The sequence below is a fragment of the Cyprinodon variegatus genome, unplaced genomic scaffold, assembly GCF_000732505.1.
Source record: "Cyprinodon variegatus isolate N-32 unplaced genomic scaffold, C_variegatus-1.0 Scaffold977, whole genome shotgun sequence".
In the NCBI taxonomy this organism is placed as follows: domain Eukaryota; kingdom Metazoa; phylum Chordata; class Actinopteri; order Cyprinodontiformes; family Cyprinodontidae; genus Cyprinodon; species Cyprinodon variegatus.
This window is the reverse complement of record NW_015151430.1, coordinates 98,340-111,191: the sequence shown is the minus strand read 5'-3', so window position 1 is coordinate 111,191 and position 12,852 is coordinate 98,340.

The window sequence follows — 12,852 nt, the reverse complement described above, 5'->3', positions numbered from 1 at the left end:
TATATATATATTTGTCTCCCTCCCCGCTGAATTACAGAAACTCCTCCAATAATCTTTTTTTGCATTTTTAATAGTTCTTCTTACATTTGCTTGCAATTTCTTTAATTTATTCAGATTCTGAAAATTGTGATTTCTTTTAAATAATTTGAAAGCTTTATTTGGGTTCTTGATAACCTCCTTACATTCTGATATCCACCAGGGAACCAACCTTCTTTCCCTTCCCCCACCTTTCTTCCTTATAGCCTGATTAGCAGCTTCTAAGATAGTATTACATATAGAAACATTTATTTCATCAATACTCCTACTCATATCCACTTTTAACATTTTAATTTAACTACTATTCCTAAATGTTTTCCAATCTTCTGACCTAAAACACATTTTCTTTGCCCCTTTTACATAATGCTTTTCTATATTTAACTTTATTTCAATGAAAATAGGGTAATGATCACTTCCTATAGTTGTTTTATTTATTACTTGCCATAAACACACCCCTGCTATAGAATTTGATACTAATGTTAAATCAATTTCTGACCCTGTATTATCTCTAAAATTAATCCTGGTTTTACTCCCATCATTTAAACATAGCAAATTTTTTACATCCATTATTTGTTTTATTATTTCCCCATTTTGATCATTATGATGACCCCATACTGAACTATGTCCATTAAAGTCCCCACATCATATAACCTAACCGTCTAAATAGTTCCTCCATTATATCTATTGAAAATCTTTTACATGGATTATAGAAGTTGATTATTTTAAATGACTTATCTGCTGTCCAAATTTCAGTAACAATGTATTCTAACTCTCTTCCTTTAGCCAATAGTCTAAATTGAATTCCCTGTTTTATGAATATTATACATCCTCCTCCAGATCCTCCCTCTCTATCTCTTCTAATGCTTCCATATTGTTAGGTTTTATTATATATATCCTTTATATAACAAAATCAAGATTTGGTTTAAGCCACGTTTCCTGAATACATATAATCTTTATCTATATCTTATTCAATTCTCTAAGAAATCCTTTAAAAATCAAACAAATCTTTTAAACTCTTGTCCATTTGCAATAAGGCTTCTAGCGTTCCATTGTAAGATGTTCAGATTTTGTCTTCCCGTCCTCCTGTCTTTCCTTCTGCCCCTAATCTCTTATTTCTGTGTTCCTAGGATATGTCCTTTATACCAAAAATCCTCTCCGCCCCTTTCACAATTATTTAGATTTTTTCTGTTTTTTGCTTAACTTGGTCTGTACAATTAATGACATATGCAATGAACAACATAATTTTTTCAACTGTTGCCACATTTTTAGTTCCACTCTGTCTTTGTTTTGGTGTTGGATTTGGCTGAACTTTCTTTATCACTTCTTTTGGCTTCATTCTTTTAGCGGCTTCAGCATAACTTATATTGATAGTGACTTTAACCTGTTCAATTTCCATTGCTTTTCTTCTGAGCTCACATCCTCCATAAGTCACTCTGTGTTACCCTCCACAATTACAAGTTTCATTCCCATTTTTACATTCATCATAAGTACAGTATGCTCTCCTCCACACTTTGGACATCTCTGTTTTCCCCTACATGCTGCTGCGATGTGTCCATATCTCTGGCATTTATAACACCTGAGAGGAGGAGGGATATATGGCCTTATAGGAAAGCACATACACCCAACTTTTACCCTTTCAGGAAGAATATTTGTTTGAAACTCCAACATTACTGAGAGACTTTCCACTCTTTCACCTTCCACTGTTCTCATCAATCTTTTGATTTTGCTCACTTCACTAGCATAAATACCGTATCTAAACTTTTCTAGATCTTCCTCCACTGTGGTACCTGTAATCACTCCTCTTACTACTTTATCCTCTCCAAAAATCTTTACCTGAGTAATAATTTTTTTTACAAATACTCTGGGTGCTCATCACTTTGTTTTTCTGTTTTTCATTTCTCACTGTAACCAACAGATTTCCATCTCTAAGGATTTTAGCAACTGTATCCTCTCCAAACTTCTTTTTTAATTCTTTCGACAGAGCTAATAGACTGAGATGAATACCTTCATCCTCCTTCCTTAACTTTATTATTACAGTAGTTTAACTTCCCCCTGAACCATCCTCTTACAAACTACATTATTTCCATCCAAACTGTTTCCTTCCAGGCCCCTTTTACCACTTTGTGTCTCTGACATATGCCTTCTCTACGCTCTCTTCCTGACCCTCTATTACCATTATTACCATCATCCTCAACCTGAGACGCCATAGCAGTCCAGTCACAAACCAGTTTAACCAACATCCCACGTTCAGCATTTTTGAGTCGATTCTTCTCTGTCAACTTCAAATTCTGCTCCCGACGCTGTCAGAGCTCTTCCTCCAAGAAAGACAAGACCACGCTTCAATATTGGGCATAAATCAAAAATATCCGTGGCAAGCTCACTGCGACACACAGCTGCGGGAGTATAACTAGCCCTTAACGCTTTATTCTGCTTTCCATGCCTCCTTTTTCAAACATCAGGATGTGACCCAGCATGGATAAAGACAGCTAGGACTAATTTAAAGCACTTTTTAGAAAAGGCAAAGAGGAATGAACAATCTGGGATTCACATGGAAAGTAATATAATATATTGTACTCCTTCTAGATCAGGGGTCGGCAACCTGCGGCTCCAGATCTAGATGTTTGTTGTTTTGCATAGTTGCTCTTAAATAAACAAATACTCGAAAAATAAGTCGTTTTTTATATATAAAAAAATATATATATAAAGCTTACTAATAGCTCTCCCATTATTAAACTGGTACAGTACATTATTTTTTAGGTTTTTAAAACAGTATTGGACCATGCAAAACACAGTTTTGCCTTAACAAAGCGTCAGAAGGGCAAGATTTATGTAAAAAAAAAACTAAACCCGACATGACCTTATGTGTTTTTTTGTTGTTGGCGTTCATATACATATACTGGTGTGATAACACAGTATACGTTTGATTGGTTTTTGTTATACGTCTATTTGAATTAATAGACCCCCTGGAGAAAACTCCACCAGCCACTACTGATTGGTATATGTATCTGTGTGTATACTATATATGTATATGAAGTTGTATTTTCTTGTCAGGGTGTGTGTGTGTGTGTGTGTGTGTGTGTGTGTGTGTGTGTGTGTGTGTGTACCGGAGCATAGATTTGATATAATATCTGTTACAAAATTTTAAGAACCAAGGAAGAATAACTACCACTTTGACTCAGTAGCTAATGGGGATCTAAATAAACAAACAAACATAGATTGTTTTATTTAATATTAACCAATAATTCATATTGGTTGGTCTTCAACCCCCCATAATATGTAGCTTTACCATGAGGTATTGCTAGATATTCAGCCTTTCTTAAGTAGCCTCCACAACTATCATCATCTAGCTTTCTGATAGTTCTGTGGTACAGTACTGCTGGCAGATGGCACACGTTTCTTTATGTCTTCTCGTTTGGTCTATATAACCTCAGTTTAAAATGAGCCACAAGCATAGAACATGACCATGCACCTTTAAGCTGCTGGTTCTGCATTGTTTGCTCTTCCTGTATCTTCTCTTTGATGTTATACTTATTAAAACTCTGCTCATTTTGAAAACCATCAGGCTATTTGTTTGGGTCATTTACAAACCACATTATACATTTTACTTCAATGTTTTAAATTAATGTTGAATTATTATTTTAGTCTCAGATACATATGTTATACTTACTATCTTTAGAATTTTATTTTTGTTCATTAATATATCTCAATGTTCTACGTGAGCCTACATTGATACAAAACCAACAATATAGATACATTTTTTATATACATTATTTTATTTTACTGAATTCACCAAGAAAAATGCATAACATAGATTTTTTTACACACATTTAATAATCATGACATTTTTCCACTTAATGAAGATATGACAACTGAGATCACTTCAGACCAATAAACAAATTCTAAGCACAGAAATAGGATATTAATTTTATATATTTAATTACCTTTTTCAAAGGTTGTTTTTTTTAAGGTATATTTAATCAGACAAATGAGCTTCATCAGGATGTATACTCTAAAGGACTGTATCTGACATTTGAATACACACTTTCTTCAGTCTTCAATTCTCTCCTGTTCGCCGTCCCTGTAGAGAAATGTAAGGAAGCATAGGTCAGATGCTCTCCTTCTTCTGTCTGAATGAAAACATAACATTTAAACCTTTTTACCCTTTAAAAACCTTTTAAACCCTTAAAACATTTTAATTTCCGTCATTTTGTTGTATCCATTTGGGTTTAATATATTTCTAATTAAAAAGGACAATGTAATTGTAATGTAATGTAATTGTAATTACTCAAAAAAATCATCAGGTTGCCTTGTGTGATTATGTTGTGTTTGTAAAGAAGATCTTTCTAAACATGGTTCAAAGAGGAATTTTGATTCTAAAATTGTCCAAACTTTTTCTCTTTTCTTTGAATATTTGTGTTTATTTTATTAGTACTTACTTCTGTTTTTGTGTGATCCTCTGTGAGTTTCGCAACAAATTAAACCAATATTCAAAAGCACAGATATGGCCAAGCAGATCATTGTTATTACTAAAGACATGTCACTTAACGAATAAGCTGGAAAAAAAGAAGAAAAGATGCAATTGTTTCTGTTAAAAAGCCCATCATTGATACATATTGGCTAAGAGTATGATAGAAAGAAATCATACCAATTTCAACTATGGTTCCGTCTCCAAGTAATATCTCTCCACATGTGGCCACCGCGCAGTAATATGTTCCAAGATCAGAAGGGGAAACCTTCTTAGAGAAGTTATAACTACATCTCTTTTCAGCGTTTGATGGCTTCTCACAATTTTCAGGTGTTTTTCCATCAGTTAAGAGGAGATCTGGAACAGACTTGTCCAGTTTGGCTCTAAACCAGAACAATCTGGGTTCTCCTGAACAGGTCTTTTCCTCAGGCTGAGAAAGGAGTGAACACTGCAGAGTATCTGACTCTGCTGTACGGGATGGATCTAGAACAGCTGGCTGCTGAACAACACGGTAGCTTGAAGTTTTCTCAGTGTTTCCTAAAAAAAAAAAAAAAAGTATTCTATAATAATTACAATATATATATTTTTTTTCATTTTTTAAATTCTTTTTAATTAAGTAGAAGAAAAACATACAGCGTGTTGCTAATATTCATAACATATTTTAAAGCGAGATCCTTCCAAAAAATAAATAAAATTTTGGTTTCTTGATAAGGAAAATTGTCTATTTCTAAGTGAGAAGGTCCTCGTTATTTCATTGTAGCAAAGTATTTCAGAATTATTTAAAAAAAAAAAATATTTGATTTAACTGTTCGTTCAAAATTACACCAATATAAAAGCAGGGGAAAAATTTAGAAAAATCCAACAACATACTAACATTTCCACATTAGAGAATTCTAATTATTTCTATAGTTGTATTTTTTTTTTATTTCAGCGAGGTTCCAATAAAAACTATCAATTTAAAAGCTCTGAAATTATATGTCTACATATTTAAAGAGATACAACTAAAATGTTCTGCAGGATAACAAAATGTGATGGCTCCCCTCTATAAATGACTTTTTAAATACCTATACTTACCATATCAGGTTCAGCAGCCAAAACCTAGTGAAGATTTTTATGCTTTTTATTATATAGTGTTTTAATTATTTTCATGATTACCTTCTAATGACAAGGTTATCCCATTCCATATAGATTCAAACCGGTTTATATGCGCACAGTGATACATTCCTTTATCTTCTTTAGCAGTCCTCAAGATCGTCAGATTAAACATTTTGTTATCATATGCTGAGTTGAAATTAATGGATGAAAATCCAGCTCCATAAATAGGGTTTGTATTCTTCCGCAGGACTGAAATTAATTTGAGAGTATCTCCTGTAGTCTGCTTGTACCATTGAAGCCAGTCCATGTTCTCAAATTTCTTGCTCAAATCACATGTTAAAGTCACAGGTTTGCCCAGCTGGGCTGTGACCACTGGAACCAAGGCATCTGTAACTTTAAAACAAAAAGAGAGAAAAGTTGAACATTAGAAATAAAAAAAAATAAAAAATCAAACTAAATTATATAAAAAGCTAGGACGTGAAAATTAGGTCCTACAGAAAATAATAAAATGTACAGTTTATTTATTACTTACATCCTTCATGAAGGTAAAACAGTGAAGCCCATAAAAGAGTCATATTTACACTGTCTTCATTGAGAAAAATTACATTTTAATCAAAGAGGGATGTTTTGTAAACCACTTTCAAAGGCATCTGATTGGCTTTCTTAGAAATGCAATCTAAGAGAACTTCCTGTTGCCACACAGATGATAATGTTTAATGCAAAATATTCTTTGTATTTAGGTTTTGGATTTTTTTACCTAAATATCTTGCTTTTTTACTTTTCAATGTTTGCTTTTGGACAGTTTTTTTTTTTTTTTATACCAGTTCAGTGATATATTTACACATTTAAATAATTAATTTACGATTTTAATGTCACACTTTTTAAGTACTGTATATTATTGGCAAAGGCCCACCAGCCTCTACTATCAGAATTTCAAATATGAAATATCATTTAATTTGTCCATGTTTTTTTTTTTTTTTCTGGAGGTTATTTTAAATTGAATACAATAATTCTACCTACTATCAGCATTACACAGTTCTGTGAATTAATGAATTTAAGAAAAACTTACATTCACTAACAGTACCAATCCAGTAATAGAAAGTCTGATGTACAGGGTTGTATGTAATGTATGGAATGGTAAATCATGTTTTAAAATTACAGAAGATTACACTTACTTCTTTGATGAAAAAGAACATGTAGCATAACCCAAAACAAAAGCATCTTCACACAACTCCTTACACTCTGTTATACTAAAAAGACAAGAGGAAGTGGGCTAATTTTACACCAATGTCAACGAATCATTGTATTTCCTGCCTCACTCATTTTTTTTCTACAAAGGTGTTCAAAGTAGTGGCTTTATATTGTGTCATTTTGTCTCAATTCAGAACACAGGAAATGCTGTTACTTTATGAATATAGGTCTAGAGTAACAAAGTGGCAAATATTTCTTATAATAGGATTAAATTTGAAAATTGATTACAAATATAAAATGAAAAAATACAATCTTATGCATTCAAACCCTTAAACGGCTCACTAGTCTGGCTCAAAGTGTGAAAAATATCACCAGATGAAATTAGATTGAACTGTTGGTCTTTTTCTCCGCAGATTGTTCAGTTGATATTGGCCAAACTGTATCAACTCAAAAGATGCTGCAATAAAACATTTACAAGGTTAAAATATAGAATATGTTACAAATGTTTTCAAGTCTGCCCAAGTTAAAACTATCAACAGTTAGTAACTCTGTCCTTTTTCCCTAGTTCGTATCTCTTTTTACTTTGAGACTTTTCCTTTTACCTCTCCTATTTATTTCTTGAAAACTATCAAAACTAACAATAGCCAGGTTGAATAGATGTAACGGAGTTTCTTTGCTCCGATCTGAGTAAAGGGACATTCAGAAGCACAGAAAAATGACTTGTGATTTTTCCGGTGTCTGATGTAAAGTTCTCTAGTAACACATAAAAGTCCCTGTCCTTAAGGAAGGATTTAAACTAGTCCAGTATTAAATCAAGTGATTAAAAGTATCAAATGCTGCACTGAGATCCAATAATACCAGCACTGTGGTTTTTGCAGAAGTCTGAATTTATACTGATGTTATTGAACATCTTAATCAGGACAGTCTCTTTAATGTGGTTGGCATGGAAACCTTAATGAAAGACATCAAAGAAGCTTTTCATTGTTAAGAGGGCATCTAACTGTTGAAAGACAACTTTTTCAATAATCAGAAGTCTTGATTTGTCATTGTTCCTCACGGGTACAACTGCATTTTTAACAGCTCAAAGCAATATAAAGCAAAAGAGTGCTGGCAAATACAGTAGTGCATTAAGAGTAAATGAAGATTATAAAAAGTTATATAAGGACTGTGCAGTTACAGAAGAAAAAAATATATATACAAGAATATCTACAAAAATTGTGGTAATGCGCATGACTATATTGCACTTATATATTGCACTTGTAGAAATTGCACAGTATGTATTGACTGTTCTTGTGACTGTTGGTTTTTACAGAGGGGTTCAGAGCAACAACAGCTCTCGATATGAAGCAGTTTTTTTTGTCTGTTTCACTGCAAAAAATAGAAATCTGTTTAAGTCATTTTTTTCTTAAAATAAGTGCATTTTGTCCTAAATTATAGGAGATAAGTGCGACAATGGCAATGGAACAAGACAATTTACATTTAAAGTTAGAAAAACCAGTTGCATTGTCTTATTTAAAGTGCATATTATCTAATTATCTTAATTTAAGATTAAAAACACTCATTCCATTTGCAGTTCATCATATTTACATTCTCAAATTAAGGGTAAATACAGTTTATTTAGGAAAATCTTAATTTATTTCTGCATAATTTTTGGAGTGTTGTTTTGGTCATGTAAACCTGAAACGCCACTAAGAAGGGAGCAGTTGGTAAAGATGGTGACCTGACGGTCACCATCTTTAAAGGCTTGACTAATTGCATGGAGCAAGGCTAAAGGCTGGTTTATGCTCAGAAACTAGGTTGTCTGCGTGTGTGCTGCAGTGAACGCAAATATGCCCCCACCCCTTCCACATACACTCTGGTGCACCACTCCAAAATTGTAGCTAACCACAGAGAGTGCTGCAGACAGGAGGCCTGTGATTGGTCAAATCTACATCCGCTTCAAACTATATGCGTATTTCCTGTTTGGTACCTTACCGGCTTGTTTTGTTTGTATGACCGCCAATGTGAAAAACGACTCGTAAAGCTGGACCAGCTTTAAGAAAGAGGTGCAAGAGAATGCTGGGACCCTTTTTCCACCTGGTTTCCCACGCTTTTTCGCCCCTATGTCCCTCTGTTATCGCACAAAACTTGCCCCCACTTCCTCACCTCCTCAGCCGTATCTAGACCCACTGCTAATTCATGATTGTCCCTCTTGCGTTGTGGCGTGAAATAACACCGCTTAGACCACGCTTCTTCTTCTTTTTCTTCTTTAAATTTTTATGGCGGTTGGCAAAAACGTTAGGTGAGCATTACGGCCACCAACTGGTAAGGAATGTGGACCACACTGCAAAAAAACCCTTAAAAAACTGTATCCTGGTATACAATTGAATCTGTTTCAAAAACTCAAATATAAACTGATTTCCTCTGCTTCCTGATTCATTTTCCAGTAAATCATCAATGTCAAGTTTCATTTTCATATTTTCATAGTCAGGGCCCAGAAACCCCTGAGCAACCTCTGTGCCGTTCAGAGACCCCTGAGCACAGAAATGAAATGGTCTCAGATTTGAAGCTCGGGGAAAGTTCATCTCCAAGAGCCCTCAGCAGGCGCTCCTCGCCCCTCCAAGGTTGTTCCTGAGCCGCAGTCGGCACTGTACTGTCACGGTCTTACTTTCTGTTTTACTTTGATCCGTGTGTTTTATTGGTTTATTTCCTACTTTGTGTTTCTAGATTTCTTCTAGTGCTCAGGTTTTTCTGTTATTGTCCTCTGTTGCCCTCTTGTGTGTGTTCATTTCCCCTTGGCTCCCTCGTTGTCTCCACTCACACCTGCTCCTTATCAACTCGCTAGCCCTGCCTTTGTCTCAGTGATTTATATATATACCCTCCCTCTGCTGTCATTTCTTGTTGGTGCCTTTGTTGTTGCTGCTTCTGTTGTTGGTGGTTCTGTCGTCGCTGGTTCTCTGTTGCTTTTTGTTTTTCCCTGATGTCTCTATGGTTCTGGTTTGTGTTACATTTTAAGTTGGATTTTGGATTCCTGCCTTTGTCTGCATTTGGGTGCTCTAAACCACAACCAAACTCTGACAAACATAATAAATTTGATCTTTTCCTGAAGCTGATAACATATTTTTTAAATGCACTATTCAGTTCTGTTATAGTAAACAACGTATCTAATGGATCATTTTATCTCCTATTTCCTGTAATAAACCCTTGTTGTATTAGATGGTATTTTCTCTTCCTTTTTTCTTCATCACTGATAGTTCCAGAACTATGAATTTTAACAAATGTATTTACCAATGTTTTTGCCTTTTCTCTGTCACTAACTGCTGTTAGTGACTGCTCCATCATTTAATATTGGATAACCACTCACTCTTTTAATCCCACTCATCCTTTTAATTGTTGCCCACACCTTAGATATATCTGTCTCCCTCCCCGCTTAATTACAGAAACTCCTCCAATAATCTCTTTTTGCATCTTTAATAGTTCTTCTTACATTTGCTTGCAATTTCTTGTATTCATTCAGATTCTGAAAGTTGTGATTTCTTTTTAATAATTTGAAAGCTTTATTTGGTTTCTTGATAACCTCCTTACATTCTAATATCCACCAGGAACCAACCTTCTTTCCCTTCCCCCACCTTTCTTCCTTATAGCCTGATTAGCAGGTTCTAAGATAGTATTACATATAGAAACATTTATTTCATCAATACTCCTACTCAATCCACTTTTAACATTTTAATTTTATTACTATTCTCAAATGTTTCCCAATTTGCTGACCTAAAACACAATTTGTTTGCCCCTTTTACACAATACCTTTCTATATTTAACTTTATTTCAATCAAAATAGGATAATGATCACTTCCTATAGTTGTTTGATATATTTCTTGCCATAAACAAAACCCCTGCCATAGAATTTGATACTAATGTTAAATCAATTGCTGACTCTGTATTATCTCTCAAATTAATCCTGGTTCCACTTCCATCATTTAAACATAACAAATTTTTAACATCCATTATTTCTTCTATTATTTCCCCATTAAGATCCTTATGATGCCCTTATAATGAACGATGTCCATTAAAGTCCCCACACCATATAACCTTACCCTCTAAATACACCACAAGTTCCTCCATTAAATCTATTGAAATTCTTTTACATAGATTATAGAAGTTGATTAATTTAAATGACTTATTTACTGTACAAATTTCAGTATCAATGTATTCTAACACTCTTCCTTTAGCCAATAGTCTAAATTGAATTCCCTGTTTTATTAATATTTTACGTCCTCCTCCAGATCCTCCCTCTCTATCTCTTCTAATGCTTTCATATCCTTTTCATAAGAAAATCAAGATTTGGTTTAAGCCACGTTTTCTGAATACATATAATATCTATATCTTGTTAAATTCTCTAAGAAATCTTTTAAACTCTTGTCCATTTGCGCTAAGGCTTCTAGCTTTCCATTGTAAGGTGTTCAGATTTTTTCTTCCTGTCCTCCTGTCTTTCCTTCTGCCCCTAATCTCTTATTTATGTGTTCCTAGGATATGTCCTTTATACCGAAAAACCTCTCCGCCCCTTTCACAATTATTTAGATTTTTTCTGTTTTTTGCTTAACTTGATCTGTACAATTGATGACATATGCAATGAACAACATAATGTTTTCAACTGTTTGCACATTTTCAGTTCCACTCTGTCTTTGTTTTGGTGTTGGATTTGGCTGAACTTTCTTTATCACTTCTTTTGGCTTAGCGGCTTCTGCATAACTTATATTACTAGTGACTTTAACCTGTTCGATTTCCATTGCTTTTCTTCTAAGCTCACATCCTCCATAAGTCACTCTGTGTTGCCCTACAAAAAGTTTCCTTCCCATTTTTACATTCGTCATAATTGTGCTCTCCTCCACACTTTGGACATCTCTGTTTTCCCCTACATGCTGCGATGTGTCCATATCTCTGGCATTTATAACACCTGAGAGGAGGAGGGATATATGGCCTTACAGGAAAGCACATACACCCAACTTTCACCCTTTCAGGAAGAATATTTGTTTGAAACTCCAACATTACTGAGAGACTTTCCACTCTTTCACCTTCCACTGTTCTCATCAATCTTTTGATTTTGCTCATTTCACCACCATAAATACCACGTCTAAACTTTTCTAGATCTTCCTCCACTGGGATACCTGTAATCACTCCTCTTACTACTTTATCATCTCCCAAAATCTTTACCTGAGTAATAATTGTTTTTACAAATACTCTGGGTGCTCATCACTTTGTTTTTCTGTTCTTCATTTTTCACTGTAACCAACAGATTTCCATCTCTAAGGATTTTAGCAACTGTATGCTCTCCAAACTGCTTTTTTAATTCTTTCGACAGAGCTAATAGACTGAGATGAATACCTTCATCCTGCTTCCTTAACTTTATTATTAGTTTAGCTTCCTCCCGAACTATCATCTTACAAACTACATTATTTTCATCCAAACAGTTTCCTTCCAGGCTCCTTTTATCACTTTGTGTCTCTGACACATTGCCTTCTCTGCGCTCTCTTCCTGACCCTCTATTACCATGCACTGGAGCCCAGTCTCTTAAATCCATCTCATCATCTCCATCATCCTCAACATGAGACACAATAACAGTCCAGTCACAAACCAGTTTAACCAACCTGCCCACATTCAGTAATTTTGAGTCGATTCTTCTCTGTCAACTTCAAATTCCGCTCCTGATGCTGTCAGAGCTCTTCCTCCAAGAAAGACTAGACCACGCTTCAATATTGGGCATAAATAAAAAAATATCCGTGACAAGCTCACTGCGACACACAGCTGCGGGAGTTTAACCAGCCCTTAACGCTTTATTCTGCTTTCCATGCCTCCTTTTTTAAACATCAGGATGTGAGCCAGCATGGATAAAGACAGCTAGGACTGTTGGGATCTGGAGATTCACCACTTTCTCCAGCAGAGTGCGCTGTGGATCCTCCTGGGCTGGAGCTCTCCAGCACAGCTGACGCTCATCAGCTCATCAGGAGACCGGCCTTTATAAGCAGCTGCCAGACCTTGCTTCTACGCCGCAGTGTTAGCCAAGTTTGGTTAGCGAACCTGAGCCTCTG